General features: G+C 44.4%; 1 pseudogene; it reads left to right on the top strand.

Annotated features, from left to right (window-relative positions):
* The first annotated feature begins 2,109 nt into the window (after positions 1-2,109).
* LOC101713891 (large ribosomal subunit protein eL32 pseudogene) lies at positions 2,110-6,497 on the top strand (annotated as a pseudogene).
* Positions 6,498-24,399: the final 17,902 nt, after the last annotated feature.

Raw genomic sequence — 24,399 nt, 5'->3', positions numbered from 1 at the left:
GCCCTATTACCAGTCCTCTCCCACCTCATCTCAACTCCATTTGACCCACACCCAGTAGGGAAAAGGCAATAGCTTTACCAAATCTGGTGTCCAGTTCTCGGGTGTTCAAATAAATAGTATTTTCCCTACCAAAGGAGAGCCAAGATTGTACGATGCTTGTAAAATATGCACATATGGTCCCAAGCCAAATGCAAATCATGCTCTGGCCCTGTTTAGAAGCTGGCTGCCATGCAGGAAAAACAGCCTGAGCCAGGGAGTGCAGAGACCTCAAGCTGGTTCTGCCTTTGCCACTTAGCAGCATCATAACTCTGGGCAAGTCTTTTCCTCTGGGGGCCTCAGCATCTTCACCTTAAAACAGGGCTGTAATAAAAGCGGATGGCTGGGGGTGGAGGGGTAGCTCAGTGGTGAGCACTTGCTAGCATTGGTAAAGCCCTGGATTCAATCCCCAGCACTGCAGCCTACAGTCAATATTCACATTCTCACCTTCCTTCCTCCCTGCTTTGACCTTCTGATCTGCTCCATCCTCACGCTGGCGGGCTCCACCAGGAACATGGGAAGAACTCCTAAGTAAGGCACCCTTTCTTCCCTGGTAGCTATTGCTTTGATTTTCCTGTCTACTCCAAGTTCTTGACCTCATCTCTACTCTGTGTAGCAGGCCTTCTTGACCTTCAACCTCTGCTGCCCTGTGTTCCATGCCTTCCTCCCAAGGAGTAGGAAGAAGTAACCCCAGCAGACCAGCACCCTGACAGCCAGCTTTGGACTCCCATTACCAAAGCTCCTCTGCCGCTCCATCTCTGGAGCCTGTTCTAGTACTTGGAGTGTACCTTGTTCCCCCAAACCAGTATCTACCTGGAATCTCAAATTTTCATTTGTTTTTTGATTTATTACAACTCCTGGTTATTTACATAGTATTCCAGATGCCATCTTAGGCTAAAGTCATAAATCTCAAACTCAACTTCACCACTGACTCTGCAAGTCTCCCTCTGAGAGGCACTTTTCACACTAGGAGGCTGCAGAACTGCCCAGCTGGGTATGGCCTACCCCCTTCCCAGGTGCCTCTATACTGCACACTACCCATCTACCCACACTCCTGAGCAGCAGCTAGAACTCAGCCTACTCTTCTTCTGTCTGCCCCTGAAGGCCCACACAGCCAGCTGGATCAGTTGAAACCCTGGCTCACCCCAAAAGGTATGCAAAGTGCCAAGTCCTAATCCTTTGTGGTCCAGCTGGCTTTCCTGTCCCATGTCCTTCCAAGCTGTTGTCTTCACCCTTCTTTGAAAACCACACACCCTGCCTCGAAATACAGGGACACCCATTCTCGTGCTACCCAGGTACCTGAGCCTTTAAATACTGTTAACCATAACGGTGTTACCTTAACCAGTTACTGCAAACTCATTGGTTTAAACAATCCAAATTTATTTATTTATTCATTTATTTACAAATCTTTATTATTTGGAGGTCAGAATCCCACTGGACTAAAATTAAGTTGTTGGCCAGTTGCTACTGGAGGATAGAGGACGGAATCCATCCCTCGCCTGGTCTAGCTTCCAGAGACTGCCTGCATTCTTGGTCGGTAGCCCTCTTCCAAATCCAAAGCAGATATTGTACTGTTCTGACCTCTGTTTCCAGTCTTACATCTCCTCCCTCCCCCACCTTCCCTTTCCCCTTGTCAAGACTCTTGTGATCATATTGGGTGCACCTAGATAATCCAGAATAATATTCCTGCCCAAAATCTTTACCTTAATCACAGCTGCAATGTCCCCTTTGCCTTGTATATTAACAAGTGCTGAGATTAAAAAGAGGATATCTTTGGGGACCACTAAGTGCCTGTCTCAGCCTTTCTCTCTCCCTGTTCATGTTCTCTCTCTGACCACTCTGCCTCATATTCCTTCGTGGGCTCTATCTCCCTGGTGATCTCAGACATGTTGGTCCTTCCCACCTCAGAACCTCACTGTGGTCCTGTTCCCATAGATCAGACCTCTCTGCCTGGGCAAATGATGAGACCAGCACTCCCAGTGGGTAGCCAGCCCCAGCACAAAATGGAAAGCAGCCAATGTCAACACCTCAACAAGGGGACCTCTGGAGGTGGTTTTTTCCCTCTTTGGTGCAATGATCCAAGAGGTGAGCTCATCCTCGTAGGAGAAATAAACAAGGACAGACAGAAGGAATAAACACAAATGGCTTCAATATCCTAATGTCATTGTCTTGATAAGTAAACAGTCCCAGTTTTCCATATTTTGTTCTCCCGTACCTTCTCTATGAACAGGAAGGAAAAAAAGCTAAAGCTAATAGAAGATTCAAGAAAGAAAATTACACAGGGTAATAATATAAATGGAGAACTTAACAGGAATTGTATTAAGCACAGTATGTGAAATGTTTTATTTAATCCCCACAATGAACAGATGAGGGAAGTATTTTTAATATTAAATGAAGAAGGTGTAGTCTCGGAGGTCAAGTCACTGGGAGAGCTCATAGGTAAGAGGCAGAGTTTGGTCTTGAATGCTAAGCTGCCTGACGACTATGTCCATATTATCAACCCTCTACTTGAAATGAGAGAGAAGACAGAAGTCCAAGGATAAAGGGCGTGTGAAAGCCAACAGGAAGTGGCTTTTCTCCTTCCAGAAGGCAACCCTCATACTTCTCTGTGTTCTTTCTTTTTCCACAGCTGCTCCAGAATTCTGCAGACCTGCAAAGAAGAATCTGAGGCTTCCTGGTAACCCATTTCCCAGTCTCGGGCGTCAGATGATCCAGCTGCTCCGCCCCAGTGAAGTCCAAGTAAGGGAAGGGCCTGGAGGACAGCTGGTCCAGGAACTTTCCTGCCAGTCACCTCGGATCCAGCCCACCCCTCCATAATTTACCATGGCTGGTGGAAATTATTATGCTGATTTCAAAAAGCTGAGGCACAGGGAACCTATCCATGCTGGTGATGACAGCGAGTGAAAAAACCCTGGGCCAGATCTCTCCAGGCTCCTTGGCTCTTCTGCCATCCACAGGCTCTTAATGGAAACCCACTGCTCTCCTACTCCTGGATCCCAGGACTCCAAGCTCCCTCTCGATTCTGCACTTACACTAGAGGATGCAGATTGAGCTTTATCCACAGTGGGAGGGTGCTGGTCCCCACACCCTGCAAAACACAAGGAAGGGATGTGCTATATCCCACAATGCTCCAACAGGGAAGAGGTATGCTATCCCATCTCCTTCCACTCCTCTCTCCCTTCCTCTTGTGTATTACATTCCTTCCACAAGTGGTAAATTATCAGATGGTTCAGTCTTGTCTTAGGTTGGGCCACTACAACAAAATACCATAAGCCAGGTAGTTTATGCACAATAGAATTTATTTCTTACAGTTCAGGAGGCTGGAAATCCAAAATCAAGCTGCTGGAAGATTCTGTAGGCTGGTTGTTCTTAGAGGGCTTTCTTTTCACTGTGGCTTACATGGTAGAGGGATGAGGGATCTCTTTAAGGACGCTTTTATAAGGGTACTAATCCCACTCCTGAGAGCTCCCCCCTCAGGACCTAATCACCTCCTAATTATACCACCATAGGGGTGAGGATTTTGACATAGGAATGGGTGTGAGAGGCAAACATTCATTCCGTTACAATCCTTCCTTAAAAGTTGTTTCTAAGAAAAGAAAGATTGAAAGACAGAAACAGAGAGAAAAAGAAGGGCTAGGAAATGAGAGAGGGGGGAAGGGAGGGAGAGAAGAAAGAAGGTGGGGATTGGTGGGAGGAGGGGAGGGACAGAAAGGGGAGCAACCTCCTTGTGCTTTGGAAGAACATTTTTATTTGTAATTTTATTAATTTAAAATTAATTTAGTCATTAAGTGTACATACTCTCATAGGGCTTTCAGATTAAATTTCCATATGATTAATCCTGTTTACAAACTTGGTTAAATTCCCTCAGACATTTTATACTATGTTTATAAGTATTTCTCCCCCAAATTTCAAGTACTTCAAGAGGAAGATGTACAAATCTAACAAGAAAGGTCAGTAGGTCCTTGACCAACTCAGAAATGCAGTCAATCAAACCTACAAATGTATTCATTTGGATTCTTAAACATCTGATACAGTTTATGAACAGCCATGTTCTCTTAAATTGCTCATATTAAAATTGCAAGTCTAGCTGCTTTTTTAGTTGACAAATAATAATTCTATATATTTATAGAGTGTAATGTAATGTTTGGGTGTGTATGGACCTCACACACTGATCCAATCAAGATAATTAACATATCTACCACCTCACATACTTACCTTTTTTGTGATAAAAGAACATTTAAAATCTATTCTTTGAGCAATTTGAGCTAGACATTACTATTAAATATAGCCATATAGGAGATCTCTAAAACTTACAGAAGAGCCTTTTATTTGTTTTGTTTTGAGACAGGTTCTTGCTATGTATTTCAGGCTGGCTTTGAACACACTGTGTAGCCCAGGCTGGCCTCAAACTCATGGCAATCCTCCTGCCTCAGCCTCCTGAGTGCTGGAATTACAATAGCATTTTTTAAATTTCCTAACACCTACTGAAGTCTTTAAATATGAGCAGGAAGGGAGGAGAGAAAGAAAAAGAAAATTTGCAGTATGTGAAGCTATGTCTGCTACTCTTTAACCTTGGAGAAGGTTTTGTTTTGAAGAAAGAAAGATCAAAATAAGTGCACCATGGTTAAAACTCCAGAAGTCCTGTCTGAAAAGGAAAGGAAGTGAAAGGGTCAGGCATACATCACCCTGATGGCCTTTGGCAAATTGCAGGGCAAAGCTGACCTCTTCCATCATAAGCACTGAGCAATTCTCCCACAACTCAGTCCCAACTCATTTCCTGATAGCTGCCTAGCAGTTCCACAATGAACTGTGGTAGGAGAAAAATGCAGTTTTTCTTCCTTCTTCCCTTCCTTACTTTGTTCCTTCCTTCTTTTCACTTCTTTCCTCCCTCCCTCCCTTTCTTCCCTCTTCCTTTCCTTCAATGAAGCAACATTTTTGCAATTCCAGTGCATGATTTTCTTCAACTTCATTGCAAATCATTACTATTCTTGGCTGAATATAACTAAGAATACTTCTCCTGATCAAAGAGATGAAAAAAAGCCAGGCTACAACCCCCACTACAAATTTATTCACGAATATAAAGTGGTTTGAGCACCCATTATCTGCCAGCAAGTAGATGATGGAGACCAGTCCTCTAGATAACAATGAGTGACACCGTGATCACCTGCTCATGGCCTTCATAAACCAAGAATTTCTACCCCATGTTAGACCAAAGGTCCTCCCCGGTCCCTGTTTCAACCCTGAAAGCCATATCAAGAAACACTTGAGCAAGGGTATAATTATGAACATTAATGTTACCTTTCTAAGCAACATTGTATTACCCAGCTGCTGCATCAGGAATGATGCCAGGTACATAGCAGGTGCTCACTAAAAAGAGTTGGAAGACAGTGGAGATCAGGTGTGGACTGAAGGCAATCACAAGCTCATTCTTGATTATGTGCACATCACCGAAAGCTAAGGTTTGGTGAACAGTGATGATATTCCAGGCACTGAGAGACTTATTGTACAAATATTGCACCTCATTCCTCACCACCACCTCTGAGGTAGGTCATTTTACAATGGCTAAGTGGGCACAGAAGGTTGTCTTGGTCCATTTTCAGTTGCTGTAACTGAAGACTGCAGACTGTATAATTTATCAAGAACAAAGCTTCATTTGGTTTATTAGGCTCATGCTCCTAAAGGCTGTGAAGCAGGCTCATGGATGGGCATGTTTGGAAAGGCTGAGTCGTTGGCCCTGGAATATCAATGGGAAGGTAGAAGCTTCTCCTATTAAAAATGACCTGGAGAGAGCTCTGCTGTAGGTGGATAATGGATTGAAAAGCACCAAGGGTGTCCTTTCTCTTCATCAATGCCACTTACAATGGTGACAGCCATCTCCTACCCAGCACTGTGGCTGCCCTCAGACTTTCCTGAAGCCCAAGATTGTCAAAAAGAGGATAAGAAGTTTATCCAGCAGCAGGCAGGCCAATTGGACAAAATTAAGTGTAACTGGCTGAAACTCAGAGGGATTGATAACAGCATGAAGAGAGGATTTAAGGGCCAGATGCCCCACACCAAATACCAGTTATGGGAGCAGCAAGGAAGCAAAATACCTGCTACCTGATGGCTCCCAGAAGCGCCTGGTCCACAGGGTAACAGAGCTGAAAGTGTTGCTGGTGTTCAGCAAATCACACTGTGCTCAGATTGCTCCTGAGGGTTCCTCCAAGCACAGCAAAGCCACTGTGGAAAGCACGGCCCAGCCGACCACAGAACTCACCAATCCCAATGCCAGGTGGCGCTGGGAAGAAAACAGACAGCTCGCGAATATGTTTGCTTTGTGCTAAAAATGAAAATAAAAACACAAAACTTTCAGAAAGAAAACCATCGAGGGGATCCTCCAGCTATTGCTCTTCCTGGTGCTTAGAAAGCCTCTTTGCCCTTCCTGATTCCTTTCCCACGTTGTAAAGCAGGAAGCCAGCCATCCAGGCAGGACTTTGATCCCCACTGGCAAACGGGAAGGAAAAAAAATAGCAAAATAAAAACAGTTCTCCTCTAATAAGCAGGAACACTCGGCCACACATCCACTTGCCTTGCATTTATGTTTTACTTTTTCAGCACCAGAGCTCAAAGCTAGAGCCTTTCAAGAGCTAGGTAAGTACCTTATCACTGAGCTACATCCCCAGCCCTTTTAAAAATTTTTATTTTGAGACAGGGTCTTGCTAAATTGCCCAGGCTGGCTTTGCACTTGCAATCCTCCTGCCTCAGCCTCCTACTGAGTAGCTGGGACGACAGGCATGGGCCTCCACATTGGCCTGCTGAGCGTTTATACACATTATCTCATCTCATCTTCACATAAACCTGGCAGGCAGGCCCCAAAATGATATCAAAAGTGAAGCACCGAGAAGTAAAATAACTTATCCAGCTGACAGAAGATTCTTGACACGAATCTGAATGGGAACTGGGTTTACTTGCTGCTTCTGGGAGGGAATGTTCTCCTTTTCTTGTTTAGAATTCTCCAGCACCTAGGGAGGCCAGCCCGGGACTGACAAGGGCGCTTAGGGAGTGGAAAGGAAAAACAAAGGCACCTGCAGAGCCAATTAGTGAGTTGAAATCCAACTCCAAAAGCTCACTGCTGGCTCCTTGAGCTCAAGCTGAAAGCTTTGATCACAGTTACCATCTCCGAAGCAGCACTTGCACTAACCTCGGTTCCCCGCAGGGAAAGGTAAACATTTTTGTGGCAATGCAAACATATCACTAATGGTCTAAAATGGCCTGGAATGGAGGCCTCGTCTCTTTTGAAAACAAGCCCCCCACGAAGGTAAGGATAGTGGTGGTGTTGTCCTTACAGCCCGAATGGATAATCTTTCCAACTGCAGCCTGAATTCTTCCCGGGGTAGTGACAGCGCCCGCAGGGCAGATAAAGAATGAAGTACTAACTTCCCAACCAGAAAATCCTGCTCACTCTTACACAGTCAGCGCCTCCCCGACTCTCCGGAGGTAAATGTCACCCACTCTCCGCTCTGAAAGGGAGGTGTCGAGGTGAGGTGGAGGAGGTGTAATTACAGGTGGGACCCGGAACGGCTTGGATTGTGATACCAGTGAGGCCTCCTCTGCCAAGCACACCCTGAAAGAACCTCTGCCACCACCATTATCCAAGCTGCTGTCAGGGGAACGGCCCTGTTATTAAGTTCCGCCCGGCACGTCTGCACAGAAGGCGTAATCACAGGTGGCAGACCTGCAGGGGAAGCTGTTCAAGGGAAGAGAAGAAAGAAAACACAGGATGGGCTGACTCAAAACACAGAAATGAGGTGTAAGAATTGGATTAGAGGCCCAGGGAAGGTGGGAGCAGGTGGCTGGAGGGGCAGAGGCTCTCAGAAGCTTCCTTTCACTCTCCTGTGGAAGGGCCTGGGGCTGGGGGTCTCAGGGAGGGGTGGGCATCGCAAGTTTCTAGAAAGGTGAGAAACACAAGAGAAAGTGCGGTCCTAGGCCACCTGCTGCTCCTTTCAATGAGATAATGGATTCGTGGGTCAATAAACTGGACAGCTCTAGGGGGCAGGTCTGACCTGGCCTTTGGCAGGTCACCAAAACCACAAATGACCATCAAAGACCCCCAGCTGAGCACAGTCCGGCTGGCGGGGGAAGGCAAGAAAGGCTTTATAAGATCCAGGCCAGAGGAAATTAAGTGAGGTTTGCCACCCCAGGGTCGTTCGTGTTCAGGGGGGCCAGGGAACTAACCACAGGCTGTCGCTAGGACTGTGAGTCCTGCCACCAAGAATAAAATTACCTTAGAGCTGTGTTTGGCAAACGTGGGCGCACACTGGAATCACCTGGAAAGTGAATGGAGCTTTAAAAGCCGCTCAGCGCCCCAGCCTCACCCCAAGGCAGTTAAAGCAGAATTTCTGGGGTGGAATTCAGGTACCCCTGTGTCTTTTAAAGCTCCCTGAGATGATGGTAAGATCCAGCCAGGGTGGAACCACCACAACCTTAGAGGAAGCAGGGATTATCCCTGGCTGATCTAGAGCCTCCCCACCTTCCAGTTCAAGGCCATGGCCAGAGAACAGCCATTCCTCTGAGCCCTTAGCGAATGCAAGGTAATGAGCCAGGCTCTGCCCAGCCAGTTCATAAATGCAATAGGGGAGAAGGCCTGGGTATGGACAGGTCACTAAATATTCATGAAACACTGGAATGAATGAATAAATAAGTGACTGACTTGACAACAATAACACAACAAATTAAATACATGCAAAACAGAGAAACCTGGGTTATACACAGGGGAAGAATGATCAATAGGGTGGGAGGGGGGTTCATAAAGGTGGTAGCCTTTGAATCGGGCCTGGACAGATGCATAGTAATAACATTTAACATTTGTTCAGAGCTTTAAAGATGATGAATATTTTACGTACATTAACTCATTTAGTGCCTTCCAGTAGCCCTTGGCATTGGCATTTGTTGGTATTTTAGTCCCTGCTTCAAAGGTGAGGAGAGGTTCGAATGATTTAACCCAGGTCTCAGAGCGGGTGAGGGAGGGGACCATATCCTTTATGTGGAAGCCACTGTCCTTGATGACACAGCCGACGGTAGGGGTTGGGAGAACACTGGACCCCCAGGAAACAGTGGAACAGGGACAGATGTGCTGTTCTGAGCGTGTGGTTTGCATATGGAAGGGCGGGGGATTAAAGCATTCTTCTTTTCAGGAAAAGAATTGTGAAAGTGAGAAGGGCAGAAATGTTGGTGAGGTAACTCCAGGACCCTTGAATGCTCAGCACACCTTGCTGGCAGTTTTTTGTGGGGTTTTTTTGAGGTCTTTCTCATCCTCACCGAGGCATTCTCCTTGGATGAACTTGAACTTGTCCCATCTCCCCTCCTAGATGTTAGGTTCCCTGGCAGGGCCCTGGACACACCTGTTTGAATTTCTCTAACACCCAGCCAGGGGAGAATATAGGTTTCATGGAACCTGCAGCTCATATAATTTGGGAGACCTTTTTTAAGAAAAACAACCTGATTATAAACACCAGATTAAGTACAGAGTAAATATTCAGAATGAAAAACCTCACAGTAAGTTACAAATTTTAAAAACAAAACCAGAAAAAGAGGGTATATTTTTATTCTTTAAATGTCTGACACCTTTTTTATACTTTTTAACCTCCGATTTCTTGAGTGCCTTTTGATATGATGAAGACTTTGTAAGACCATTTTTGATAGCAAGTATGGTGGACCCAAATTTGTTTTGTACTAATACAGTGGACCCTCAAGTTACAACCAGCCTGACATACGAACAACTTGGATTAATTCGGTTAATGAAAGATTCATCTGCCTATTGTTATCTATAGCGTGGACGCAGGTTAACATCCAGATCTCAGCTGTACTGACTTACAACCAACTTGAGTTACAACCAGCCCTCAGGAACTGATTGAGTTTGTAAGTCAAAGGTCCACTGTACATGCTTAAAAATGTTTATTTGTACATCACCATTTATTAATGGTAATGTTCTGTTTGTCAAGTTATTTTCTTTTGTAACTGTAAGATGTGGGGACAATTCTCATGTAGAGACTAATCTTAAAGCCTCTGACTTGATGACTGAGTAATGAGGAAACCATACAAAGTGCTTTTCCCTACTGTCACACACCCTTCAACACAGTTCTTCTAACCCTAGAAGTGGGGAGATAGGGTTTCCCCACACACCAACCAAAAGTAGTCCAACAGGACACCAGCTGGGTGTCCTGTAATTCAATTCAGTTCTGACAGAGTCTACAAGTTAAGTACTCTGTCCCCAGGACTGGCCCTACTTCAGATACCAGTTGCAAATCCCAGGTTGAGACCTGCACTTCTGACCCACCTGCTATAAATCAGGGATTTCTGCTACCCCCTCTCAGATTCCATTAATTTGCTACAATAGCTCACAACTCAGTAACACTTCACCTACATGTGCCTATTTATTACAAAGGATGTTGGGAAACATCTCGATGAAAGAGATGTAGGATGAGGCATGAAGGAAAGAGGGCAGGGCTTCTGGGCCCTGCTGAGGCCGCCATTCTCCAGGCTCCTGCACATGTTCAGGTATCAGGAAGCCACTGCTTCTTTTGGTTTTCATGGCAGCTTTGCTACATACGTGTAATGGATTACATCATCACCCAGTGGAGACCACCTCAACTTTCAGCCCTTCTCTTTCTGGAGGTCAAGGACTGAAGCTGAACACTTCAGACCTCTAATCACATGCATGCTTCCACTGGCACTGTCTTAGTACTTTTCTCTCATTGCTGAGACAAAATAGCTGACATCCAAAGTTAAAAGGGGAAAGGTTTATTTAGCTCACAGTTTGTAGAGGTTTCAGTCCACAATCGGCTGGCTCCAAGGCAGAGCGGCATCATAGAGGAGAACAGTTCATGACACCCGCAAGATAGCAAAAACAACAAGGGGCAAGACAAGCCTCTTTCTGTCCCTTATATTTTTTTTCCAGGCTACCAGGATTAGGGTGGTGCCAAACCAATCAGTGGACTGACTTAGTAATCACCCACTCATTATCCTAGCACTCTTAACCCTAGCAATGCATCATGAAACAATCACACACTCTAGATCCAGCCACCTCTGAAAAGCCCCACCTGCGACGCATGAGGCTTTGAGGGGGACACCTAGACACAAGCCATAATAAGCACCAAACCCCCAGCCAGGAAACCCCTCCTAAGGTCGCCTCACTAGCAGACACAAAGATACTTACCACCTGGGAGATTCCAGAGTTTTAGGAGCTAGGGAACAAGAAACAGGAAAGAGAGAAGAGAGAAACATGTACACTATTATAGATCACAATATCTCATTTGCCAATGTGTCATAGGCTCTCCCAATTCCAGTAGAAAGCTTTAGGTGTAATATGCTTTATGTGATTGTACGAGAAAGAAATTTCATTTTGTCTAGGAGTATATGAAAGGAATCCACCCTTCACTCTGCAGTTTACTATTTTGATACTTGGAAGAATTTCCCACCAACTAGGTCACAACCCCATATGTTTCAATTCTTGTTTCTTCTCTATTTCCCATTTGCCTCTGGTGCTGAGACCTGTGGAATTTGGTCATACCCCTCACTTCACACTCCTGGATTTGTACCTTCTTGTCACCATGTCAAGTAAGTCAGTACCAAGGAGGTTAAAGGTATTTGTAGAAGCTTTCGACACACTGGAAGTTCAGCAAGTTTAAAACTATACTAACACTGAACTCAGTCTAAAATCCACACTGACTCAACTTCCCCTTCAGATGATTAAAAACAGTGTCAGCCACTCCTCCAATGAAACCCAGTGTGAGAGGAAGGAAGTATAATGGAAGGGAAGTCAGAGCCAAAGGGAGACAGCAATCCTCGCCAATTATAGTTATTATATCGCAGGTTTACAGATTTAGCAAAAACCTATGATCACACTGACACTTTGCCAGGGCTCATCCAATGCCTTGGAAGGGACCCAGGCAAGAGAGGAGTTTGCTGCTTGTGCTTTGTCAGCTTCAATGTAGCTCCACCCCGAACACATTGCAGTGTGTCTCAGAGAACATGGCTAAATGAATGAACATCTTTTCCTCTTTCTGCAGAAGCCTGGCTGGGAGCTGAGATTACAGAACATTCAGCCCAAGTAGGAGGGACCTGCAGCACCCTCTCCCCATCCCAGCCCCAGGCTGTCAGGTCCAGCTCAGTGCAATGCCGAGAATTCAGCCCAATATATGCATGCAGAGTAGGGAGAGTGGACTTGACTCCTAGCTCATTCCAGACTATTTACCTCTATTAATTCAAATTAAAGCTGCTTGTTCCTTTCCTCTTCTTGTTGGCAAACATTTCATGATACTGATGCATACTGAGCTCATAGTCACTAAGACCTTTTAACATCTCACCCTTTGCCAAGCCAGTTCTCTCCCAGGATGTAACTGACCAATTTAGGTACAAATGCACAAGTCCACAGTGATTCCAATTAAGTTGCATATTTTTATGTTCATCCCACCACTCTGGCCTCATGGGATGGATGGGACTCCAAAACAGGATGGCTGTGACTACCTTTTCTGTATATACAAGTCACTGATCAAAATACATTGAATAGGACCTGGCCTGAGTGCAGACCTATAGGTCATCCCCACTTTACCTTCCTGTTAATTCATTTACCAACATCTTTGGGGTCCAGATGTTCAAGCAACTTTGAACCTATATGGTTGTTATACTGTACCACTCAAATGTCAAATACAAATAAGCCTTGCTAGATACAAAGCCTTGCTAGAACCCATGTATCTTCATATCCCCACAATACAACAGCTCAGGATCTGTCAAAATATTTTAAATGAATCTACGGGTGTAGCTCAGTGGTAGAGCACATGCGTAGCATGTACAGGCCCTGGATTCAATAACCAGTCCATAAAAAAGAAAAAAGGAAGCTGAATGAAGTTGAATGCCTTTTCTCTTAGCACATCTATTCTTTTTCCTATTGACCTTCACTTCTTTTTCTACAATTCAAGACACTGGTTTAAAAGCATCTCACTAGCTCATCTGACTCACAGCTCTCTCCAGAGAAAAGGACTCTTTTCAACACACAGGAATACATCTTCAAGTGTCTTTTGAGGACACTGATTCCAGAATATGTTTAAATGCAATTATTGATGTCATCATAATACCTTGCATTCAATAGGGGACTGGTAAGTTTATAAGTCTCTTTCTTCTACACTTTCATTTTACAAAAATAAGTTATCTAGGAAAAACACATTCTGCTTTTACAAAAAGAATGATGAATTATAATGATTAGTGCTCACATCCAGCCCCAGAACATCTGACTCAGAAAAATTAGTCAAATTGTACTTCCAGTTGAGCATTCTGAAATGCAAGTAACATGATTTCAGGATACTTAAAGCCTTCATCTCCATGGCATAATCTTCATTAGAGCAAAGAGAAGTTCCCCCAAAACACTGATTACCGAGACAGCGCAGGCTACCTCTGAGATGACTAAGAGTGTGTCTCCTCTGCCCTTTCCAGGGACTTGCTCTGTGGCTGCCTCCAAACAACCGTATCAATTGGAGACAGAATGAGATATTGGTTGTAAGCAAAGAAACTGAGTTCAGAAAGTGTACACAGAGCATAGATGGGATTGGAAGGCAGCTATCCTCACCAGTATATCAGCAACGCAGACCACAGATGGGATTGGAGAGAAAAAGCCCCAGAGTCTAAACCTTTAACTTCTTGTTCTCTACTTGAAATAAAATGTAATGCATGAAACAGGTCACAGAGCAGAGACCTGAAAAATGTAGGTTTCTTCAGGAGTTAAGACCATACCCATTCCTTGCATGCTTCCCCCTTACATGGGGACAAAGCCAGAGGGGATGTAAACACCTTGGGTGAAGGCGACAATAATTTAAACCCCAGCTGTTTTAGTTAGCAATGCCCACTTTGGACAAACCATTTAGTCTCTTTTATTCTATACAGGTTGAGTGTTCTTATTAAAAAATGCTTAGAAACTAAAGCATTTCAGATTTTTTTCAAATATTTGCAAAATTTGCATGTACATAATGAGATATTGTGGGGATGGGACCCAAATTTAACACAGACCTCATTTATGTTTCATGCACCTCTCATACATGTAGCCTTGAGGTGATTTTATACAAAATTTTTAATAAAACAAAGTTTCTTGTTGTGAATGTCTACCTGAGGTGTCATGGAAGCACTCAAAATTTTTCAGATTTTGAAGCATTTCAGAGTTTGGATTTTTGGACTAGGAGTGGTGAATCACAGTGTGATTAAAAATACAGTGAATGTTTACATTTTTAAAATTTATTACAGTTAAAGACACATTGCCATTAACCCCCTTCAAAAACACTTCCCCTCATTTCAAACACACTTACCTCATTGTTCTTGCCACTTTCTGAAGCAGGTCTGAAGTCCTCTCTCATGAGAGTCTTTGCTTGGAGGTGTAGCTGCCTCTGTGTCCTGAATCAAATATTGATCTTTCAACCACCACATTTGACTCTGGGGAAGAGCCAGAAATCACAAGGTGCCAGATCCGATCAATAAGATGAATGAGGACACACTGTCATGTTTTCACAAGCCTGCCTTCCATTGGATGGCACTTGGCAGCAGCATTCACTATAATTTTGATCACATCCCATAAAAACAATCCTGAAAGAGGACTCCAGAACTGCTTCAAAAAGTGGCAAGGGTTGGGGATTGAGCTCAGTGGTTCCACCGCCTGCCTCACAAGCACAAGGTCCTGAGTTTGATCCCCAGTACCAAAAAAAAAAAAGCAGCAAGAATTATGGCATAAGTGTCTTAAAGGGAGGGAGAGTATTTTAAGGGGAACACATGGAAATCTGTCTTTTACTGTAATAAATATTTTTTTATTTAAACATTCACCATATATTTTGATCACACGTGGTATGTTGTCTATAAGATAGGAATGACTCCCACATTGCAAAGCTTTTCATGAGATGTCAGAATACCAGAGAATGCTATTTCTAACTGATTTTAACACTGAAGTCTCTGCCATTGGCATTGCCCCAGAACTAGTTATGAATGCAGATTCTCAATTCCTTTCCCAATCCTACTGACTCAGAAACTCCAACAACTGCACCCACAAATCCATTTCAACAAGCCCCTGAGGGGATGCTGATACTTGTTCACATTTGAGAACTTAATAGAAGGTCAGTAAGTATTTAGAATCTGAAATGAAACACTATCACCTCCGTCTATGGTCACCTCCCCAGTACAGAGCTGGTGCTCTCTGCCATTAGACATAGGGCTCCCCAGTGTCAGACTCCATAAGAGGACATGCTAGAAAGCTCCACATTCAGAGCCTGCTATTACCAGGGTTATGGGTGGCCCACTGGGGAATACATGGTGCCTGACTTACGATGGTTCAACTTCAGATTTTTCAGCTTCACAGTGGTGTCAAAGCTATAGGCTTTCTGTGGAAACTAGTTTAATTTTCAATTTTGGTCTTTTCCAAGGCTGCTGATAATAGGGTTCAGGATTCAGTCTCTCTCATGACATCATGACATGGGGCAGCGAAAGATACCCACAGCTTCCAGACAGTCCCACGATCACAAGGAGAAGCAAGTGGCATCTACAGAGTCCTGTTGCTAAGCCAGGATGTTCTGTAGGTTAAGAGCATTAAAAAATTTTTCAACTTATGTAATATTTTCAACTCGTGATGAGTTTATTGGGACAAAACATGAGAGTAGGTCAAGGAGCCTCTGTATAGACATTTATACAACAGACTCCACAGGGAAATGTTGAAATGTGGGTTTGGGCCTTATTTGAAGCTCCTGGTGTGTCATTAGCACAAGAATCATAAAACAGAATTTTAGAATCAGGGTCTCATCTATCGTTTGCTGAGAGCCTCTGACCTCACATAAGTAGCTGGGATAGAGAACAGGTACAACCAAGCAAGTGGAAGGACAAGCGGTGGGTGATACAGGGGTCTTCAGGAGATGTGACCAGGAGAACAACCAGCAACTATAACATTCAGAGAGCACCTCCAGGCACATCACATTTTTTGAGCTTACCATCTGTCCTATATTAACTTATCCAGTGACTTTCACAGGCCTTGTCCCAATATGACCTCATAACAACTGTGAAATCAACCCTATGAAACAGAAAAGGTACCACTGCCATTTTTCTGATGAATTGACTGAGGCCAAGAGGAACAAGTGATTTATTACACCAATGCCTGAAACGGCAGTCAGTTGCTCCTGATTTTGTGGCTCAGAAAGTCTTAGCTGACAGTGTATTCCTGCTTCACAAGGCACCAGCTGAGGAAACGACCAGAGAACCCACTTCCAAGGGGACTTCTTACTCACAGGTGGGGCCCCTTACTCTTCCATGCACTTTGAGCCCACTCCACATGGCTTAGACATCACACAACGTGACATCTCCTGGTAGACATACTTCTATGGCCACTGGCTCCTAAAAGGCAGGAAGGGGACACTGTCAGGCCAGGAAAGGGCTATGCTAGAGCTGATACAAAGTCACCTCCACTGTATTCTAACTGTCAAAGAGGCACAGGGCCCAGCTGGATTCCAAAGAGTGGCCGCTCCACTTTCTGATGGGGTAGGGCAAACTCGGAGTGAGAGACTATTTTGGACACCTTAGTCACCCACCAGGACTTGGGTTTCCAGAATCCTATTCCCTTTTGTTTCCTAACAAATGGCACTTCTTGAGATGTAACAAACCTCAATGAGGTACACGTACTTACCTTAGCAGAACATAAGAGCTCCCCGAACAGCTACATGCATCCCTCATATAATGTTTTCTCCCAAGAAAACAATTAGAACTTAATGCAATTTTTGGCAATATATAAATTCACAAGTTGACAGTAAATATTTTTTTAAACCAATAAAACATATATTCAGAATCAGCTCATCTGGGATTTGTAGTGATTTTAGAAATATGTTTGCAGATCAAATTATCAATTCTAACAAAATTGGAAGGGGGATGCTTAATCTATGTAAGAAAATTAACTCTGGATGTTTGGCAACCACTTTATCAGACTCATTTTGCATGTAAACATTTGCACTCTTATCAATGATTCCTATCTAGTCATTAAAGCAGGCCTTGTACTCGTCATAATTTCACAAGTTTTCACTCACCAGGGCTGGCCACCCTCCAAGATATTCCAATTAAGAGTTTATTACTCTGTCACATTTTTAAAGGCTTGTGTAGACATAGAGTTAAATTCTACCTAGAGGATGTATCCCAGGCTACAGCTGCTCTGCTTCTGTGGGATTTTTTTTTTGACTTGTTTTTCTAATGAAAATAATCTATTGATTCTGTTCACACGAGGAACACACAGCTCCAAATCATTACCTCCTGGCAGTAACTAATTTTTGAGTCCTATCTGCTTCACCACACTCCTTAATGGCAGTTGAATAAATATCTGGAATGCAGACTTCTTAGTCCTTCCTGAAGGATCATATCTTCCAACAAGGGAGCAGAAATCAATAAAAGCAACAAATATTTACGGAGCATCAGACTATGTGCTGAGCGCCAAGCAAGGTGCCCTCCAGGTCTTTGCTCCCAAGGAGCTTATCACACAGGGCAGGGAAACAGGATAAAGCCACGGGGTGATTCTGTCCTGCCAAGAAAGGACCAACCAGTCATTTGACCTCACCTCACCCTCTTGAATAACAGCTCGCATGTGACCCAGAGACAGCCAGTGTGACTTGTGTGGCCTGGCTCGGGCAGACAAACTAGCACAATCCACTTCTCACCTGAACTGCCACTAAAGGCATAGGAGATTTTTTTGCAAACAGGAGTGGTGAGCACTGGGCCTGAAAGGTCATGTACGCTCAATGACTGGGGCGTTTTTATTTTTCAAAAAAAGCTAATTTATAGAGGGAGAAAACTGGGCAAGCCAGTAGCACAAGGTCAGAAAGAGAAAGATTATATAAACCTGTTTGTGGTGCCCAGCCCAAGTTCCCAAGGGGCTGCTTCTATTTAGATGCCTCTCCTTGGATGCTCTGAGCTCTCTTTCCACTACAATAACTCCCTTTTGTGCTGAAGCTGTTTTGATTGTGTTCTCTACCTTGGAACCCAGAGATCCAAAAGAACTTTGTGTATTTATGTGCCAAATGCCACATGAGGAGTGTTGACCATCCATGTGACCAATGTTCCTCTGATGAACAGATGGCTTTGGGCGGCAGTGGAGGATTAGAAGAGAAAAATGGTGCATGTAAAAATGGCTCTTTCTGAGGCCAGAGGCCCTTCTGGTTTGGCAAATAACCTATACCACAACTCTCCTAAGAAAACCTGACATAGAATAGGATGCCTACAAAACCTGCTAGGAATAGTTCTCTATAGGAAGAACTGGGTAACTTGGGGCAGAAGTAGGCAGGAGAGTTTGTTCATGCTACACACCATTTGCACACTTTGGATGTTTATAACACATCCATATTGAAAAACTAAACTAAGAAACAAATTTCATTTGTTTTTATAGACAGAACACCCTGGCATAAGCAAACCATATAGCATTCTCATATTTTTCTGAAAGCAACATCTCACCCTGGAAAAAGTTTTTGTCCTTAACATAGCTGCTGGGTCTACACAGCCTGGCTCAAACTAACCTATCTGATCTACCCTACCCAAACCCTCTTGCCAACTCAAAAGCTTCCATTCGAGCTGCTCTGGCCTCCTGGCACAAATGCTGCATTTTCATTTTAATTGTGAAAGCAACAATAGTATTCTATTAAAGTTCTACTGATGTAATAAATCCATTTGATGTCAATAAGTAAATATTGCAAAATACTAAAAACCCAAAGCCAGACACACACAGACAAACTTGTCTTCTCCCTTTCCTGCTCTGATGCTGCTTTTTGATTCCTGCTCCCTAGGAAGTCTCTCCACACCCCATCCCCACTGCCCTGCTCCAAGCCACTGTTGTTCGGGCCCAGTGCAAGGATGATTCTTCCTCAGGGAAGCCCTCCAGAGTATTCCAACTGCTTTCTACCCCTCGGCTATGGTTACCACAGCCATATGTCCATCCTTCATGTCTCTTCCACTAGCTCCCTGTCTCACCTCCCCCACCCAGCCTGCATCTCCCCTTCCTCCCTGTGCCAGTGTGGTCTCTGCATACTTCATGATCCAGACCTGAGCCTTCCCAAGCTTCCTAAGGGTGATGCTGGAGGAAAACTGCATACTTGTGATAGCACACAGTGTTCCAGAAATGTGGATGGAATCTGAAGATCCACAGATGACTCATTGGAGAGCTGGAGTACAAGTGGTTTAGATCTAAACTATCCCTCAAATGTCTCGTGTTGGGAGGTGGGTCAGAGGGGGTCTGACCTGCAAGAATGTATCCTTTCTGGCTCCCCTCTTTACCTCTGCTTCCTGACTCCCATGAGGTGAGCAGCTTTCCTCTGCCAGGCTCCTCTGCCATGCCATTTCTGCATTGGAGCCAAGCAACCATGGACTAAACTCTAAGGAAACTGTGAGCCCAAATAAACCTCTCCTCATTTAAACTGTAGGTGTCTAGTATTTTGTCTCAGTGATAGGAAAGTGACTAATGCAGAAACTAAAATTGAATCCTGGCTCTACTGATTGAGGGCTGATGACAGAGTCATCTAACCTTCTGAGCCTCAGTTTCTCTTCGTAAGACAGAGGGTTAGAAGCCTTAGCTTGTGACTGTTGTAAAGAGTAAGGTAAACCACATATGTGAAAGCATCAGGCACTGCATTGGTCTACAGGCCTAAAATAAGCATTGGTTTGTTCTTGGCTTAAACCATTCGATGTAGAGGCTACTGGGTCATTGTATTACTGTGTAGCCTCTCGTGGGTAGATCATGCATCTCTAGAGGTCAGGAACTGTGGCCAACTTTTTCAAATCTCCAAACTGAAGATAGAAGGTTCCCAGTGAATATTAATTGATTAATTGAAAGCTAAATACTGAAAAGCTATCCACTTTTATTAGCACACACACATACAAAATCAGAAGACCCACACTCCCATTCATTCAGTTACATAAATCATTCGCTGTGTTTCTGTAATCTTTTCAAAAAGTCAGTATAGTCAATTTCCAATTATCTATGTCAGTGGGGAACAGGAATAGTCTGAATAATGAAACCCACAAATAATCCATACATTTAATTTTAGTAGTTGCTTCCAGCCAGCTTGAAAATTTCCCACTGTGGCTGTCATGGTTCTTCCTGCCTCTCCTCTCTGGCTGGCAGGAGCAAGGTTTGCCAAAAGGTATAACCCAGTAGGGACAAGGAAGAGCCAGAGTTTGGAGGAGCTATGAATTGGCTAATTAGCCTCTACATCATGCAGCTGACTTTGTGTCACAGAAGGCATTGCCTAGAAGGACAGCAAAGGACAGAGTGGAATTAGAGACCTTGCTCTAAATTCCAACTCAACACACTCTAACCCAACATGGTCACCAGCTACATGTGGTTCTTAGCTGACTCCATTCTGAGACCCTGGAGCAGAGACACATGGGACAAATGTTACAAGAATCATACTACGCAGTGGCAGATCTTCTTGATTCAATTAGCAAACATTATTGAATAATATGTGTCAGCAATTCATATAGGTGTATGTGTGTATACATAGAGTATGTATATATTATACATATATATAATATATATATATATAAAGCAATTACTGTGCCTTTGAAATATTAGATACATTCAACAAGGAATAAGCCTAATTTAAGAACCACTCTGAAAGGTCACTTCTTACCAGAATCATACAAGAAAATTTCAGGTGATTTTATGTTTCTTCCTTCCCACCTCTGTTAGTCTTTTTAACTGACACATAAGTTTCATACATATATGTGGGGTACCATGTGAAGTTTTAATGCATATACACATTGTGTAATGTGCAAATCAAGGTGAGCATATCTCCTCCAATAGTCATCATTTCTTTGTGCTGAAAATATTCAAAATCTTTTCTTCTAGCTTTTTTTGGAATATACAGCATATTAATATTATCTGTAGTCATCCTATGGTGAAATAGAATCCCAGAACTTATATTTCTTATTTACTATAACTTAGTACTCATTATCCAACCCTTTCCCATCTCTGCCTTCCCCCTAATTCTCAACTTTTATCAGATCAACTATTTTAGACTCTATATATGAGTGAGATCATGCAATGTTTCTTACTGGGCCTGGTAATTTCACTTAACATGGTGTCTTCCAATGCTATCTACAGTGTTGCAAATAATAGGATTCCATCCTTCTTTATGACTGAATAGCATTCCATTGTGCATATGTACATAGTACTTAGATTATTCTCTTTAATGGTAACAAAAAGGATGTTTGATATTTGTTCAACACAAGTTTACAAGTTAAATATGCTTTTTAAAAGAAAGAAATACAAGGATTAATTTATTTCCTCTAATCTCCCCTGAGTTGGGAAACAGTTAAACTTGAGGACACTTACTGTAGCCTCAGGGCCAAGTCTAGTCTAGACGTGTTCAGCTCTCCCAATCCAGTGGTTACCAATTCACTGGCACCTCTGGCACCTCTGACTTCTCCCTGACACTCAGGATACATGTCAGCTACTTTCATCACCTGACAATTGACCCCGCCACCATTTTGTATTATCAACCAGGCTTCTCTAGGCATTTGCATCCACAGTCTGTGGCTTCTAAATTGCAGCAAAAAATCTCTCATCCTACTAGCTCCTCTTGGAATAGGACCTTGATACTCTTCCTAGTAAGAGGGGGAGGTCTAAGTTCTTTCCTCTTGCCTTTAGGCAATGCTTGTAGACTTCAGGAGGAGTAAAACTATGTGATCTCCTAGCCCAGGCCACGTTCCACCCAGTGAGGTGCTGGAGCTCATACCAGCTCCTGAGAGCCAACTGGGTACACTTCTTCCTGCCTCTCTGCTCAGTAGCTTGAAATTAACCATGATGAAAGTATTTACACTGTGAAAATCAGCAAACCCAATAAATATGGGATTTCCCTACTCCCAGGAAGCCAAGGGTTAAACTTCCCCCAGCTTCCCCTGGTTTTCTGTGATGCTCACTCTTAGAACCCAGCCAGCATGCTACAAGGAAGCCTCAGCAGATTGGGAAGAGGCCCACATGGCAGGAAACCAAGCCCCTTGGCCCTCACCCCCACGAGCTTCCAGCTGACATCCAGCCTCAGTGCCAGCCTAGGAGAGAGCCATCTTAAAGCAGATTCTCCAGCTGCCAGTGCATCCCCCTGGGGAAGACCAGCTTTTCCTGTGGAATTCTGTCTCATTGCAGCTTTGTATACAAAACTATACCTATTAAGGTTGGGGATGACTTGTGCAGGAGCAGTAGTGACCATTGCATAGCTCCTGGTGGCTTAGAGAAGCTTGTCCCTGCCCTGCAGGGGCCCTTTGACCTTGGGTCCAGGTGGTTCACTCTTGTTTGCTGATTCCCAGTGTTTCATCTCTAGCACTAACACAGGTGGCCTCAGCTGATAGCATCTCCCTAGAGAATTCCCAGAGCTCTGTCCCTAGCAGCTCACAGCTTGAGTTGGAGCTTGCCTGTCGCTGCTTTCCTGAGTCTGTTGCTCTAGCCCTTCCTGATTTGAAAGAGCATCCATACTTCCAACAAAGCTGAAACTTGGACAGTTCCACCCTCCCATCCCCACTGTGTCATCTGGAATGTGTGATCTCTGGCTGCTGCAAAGTGCCTGACATTTTATACAACGGAAAAACACTCCTGTTTAGTGCTAGCCAAAAAGCTTCTCATTGTCATAAATTCCTGACTCTAACTCACTTCTCCTAACTCATTCTCAGGAAGGTCACCCCATGGCAACAGAATCCAGCTTTCCTCCCCAACCACGTGTAGGTGTCAGGAACAAAGTTCTGTCCTTGCCTTTGGGGTCGCTGTCAATGGGTGCTTGTATTGAGAAAGTTGGAGAATACTTCTTTGAGTTTGGGTTTTAAAGACTGAGTAAGAGTTTACAAGGAAGGAAGGAAGGAAGGAAAGGAGGAAGGAAATGAAAGAGAAAAGTTAATTCCCTCCAGGCAGAAGGGAAGACAGGTTTGGCATAGAGCAAGAATTTGGATATATTTAGAGGAAAAAGTACGCAGAGTGTTCTGCCTGGGGTCAAAATCCTTGAACTTTGTACCATGGGCAATATAGGGTTACTGAGAGCGAGGCAGAATGACAGGATCTGATTAGCATTTTCTAAACATAACTCTCCTATAGGCAGGGTGAAAAAGTGCTTCAGAGGGGAATTTGACTGCAGGGAAGGAGGCCATTCTGAGGGCCACTTCTCGGTAAGAGGTAATGCGGCCAAGAAATGCCACACTCGGGACCGAGGACAATGTGACCTGTGGCACAGAAGCCAGAGCATTGGTGAGTGCTTGCACCTAGAGGTGAAAGGGAGCTTTAGAGGCTTGTGATACTCAGGTGAGGAGGCGATGGGGGAGGAAAAAGAGGGCTCAAATGGCAATAACAGCAGCTGCAACAAAAATCACAACAGCAGGCACTTACTCTGGGCCAGGCACGACTTTAAGGCTTTACCATATTATGCCATTGAATCCTCACTTCTATTCTAAGGAGATTTTATTATTATTATCTCAATTTTACAGATGAGGAAACTGAGCCACCACAAGGTTAAATCACCTTCCCAACAGGGCTGGGGTAGCAAACCAGACCCCTCTTCTGCCTCTCCAGGAAGTGAACTCAGGGGACAGAACAAAGAGGGTGGCAGTCGCAGTAGGAAGAGGTCGCTCTGGCTGCTAGGATGGGGCAATGGCGGTGGGAAGGAAAGGAAGAAAACAGAGCCAGGTGGCAGATTCAGTCTCAGGGGTCACCAACCTCTGCTTCATTTCTCAGCCTCAGACTTCCCAGCTTTGCAGGACTAAGGGTCCCAAAGCCCCCATGTAAAGCCTGCCACTCTTCGGGGGCCCAGACTCAGTCCTGACTAAACCAGGACACTCAGTGGTAACCTCAGTTCTACTTACCCGGGTTCTTAGCATGGAATCACTATCCCAGTTCTTGGGCCTTGTGTTCCTGCTCCTGTCCTTGATTCCCCTGCCCCTGGTTTTCATTGATGCCAACCAAACCTGGATTCAATTCTCCAGCGAGGCCCCAAAGAGCAGCCTTCTCTTCCTGCCCTCCCAGTGCACCCCAGGGCACCCTTCTGCAGAGCCAGCTCCCAAGTCCCTCTGATCTCTCGCCCAATAGGTGCTCCAGGGCCTGCATCTTGCCAGTGCCTGGCCCAGAGTTGTCCTGCTGTCCACATGAGCTGAGCAAATGCCTGGCCAAGCCACTGCCTAACCCTGTCCACAGCCACATATGGGCTGCCACCCAGTTTCCTACTTCTGTGCTTCCTGGCCTGATGGGTTCATGGGAGCTCACCCTTTGCAGACTAATGAGACTGGTGGACACTGTCAGGCACAGTGCCTGGAGAGAGCTCAGTTTCCACCTGCTCCTGCCCTGTCCTAGGAGGCCGTCCTTTG

This window comes from Heterocephalus glaber, unplaced genomic scaffold, assembly GCF_053883595.1.
Source record: "Heterocephalus glaber isolate CG9 unplaced genomic scaffold, H.glaber_assembly_v1.0 deba00001610, whole genome shotgun sequence".
Taxonomy (NCBI): Eukaryota; Metazoa; Chordata; class Mammalia; order Rodentia; family Bathyergidae; genus Heterocephalus; species Heterocephalus glaber.
This window is presented reverse-complemented; position numbering and strand designations above follow the sequence as displayed.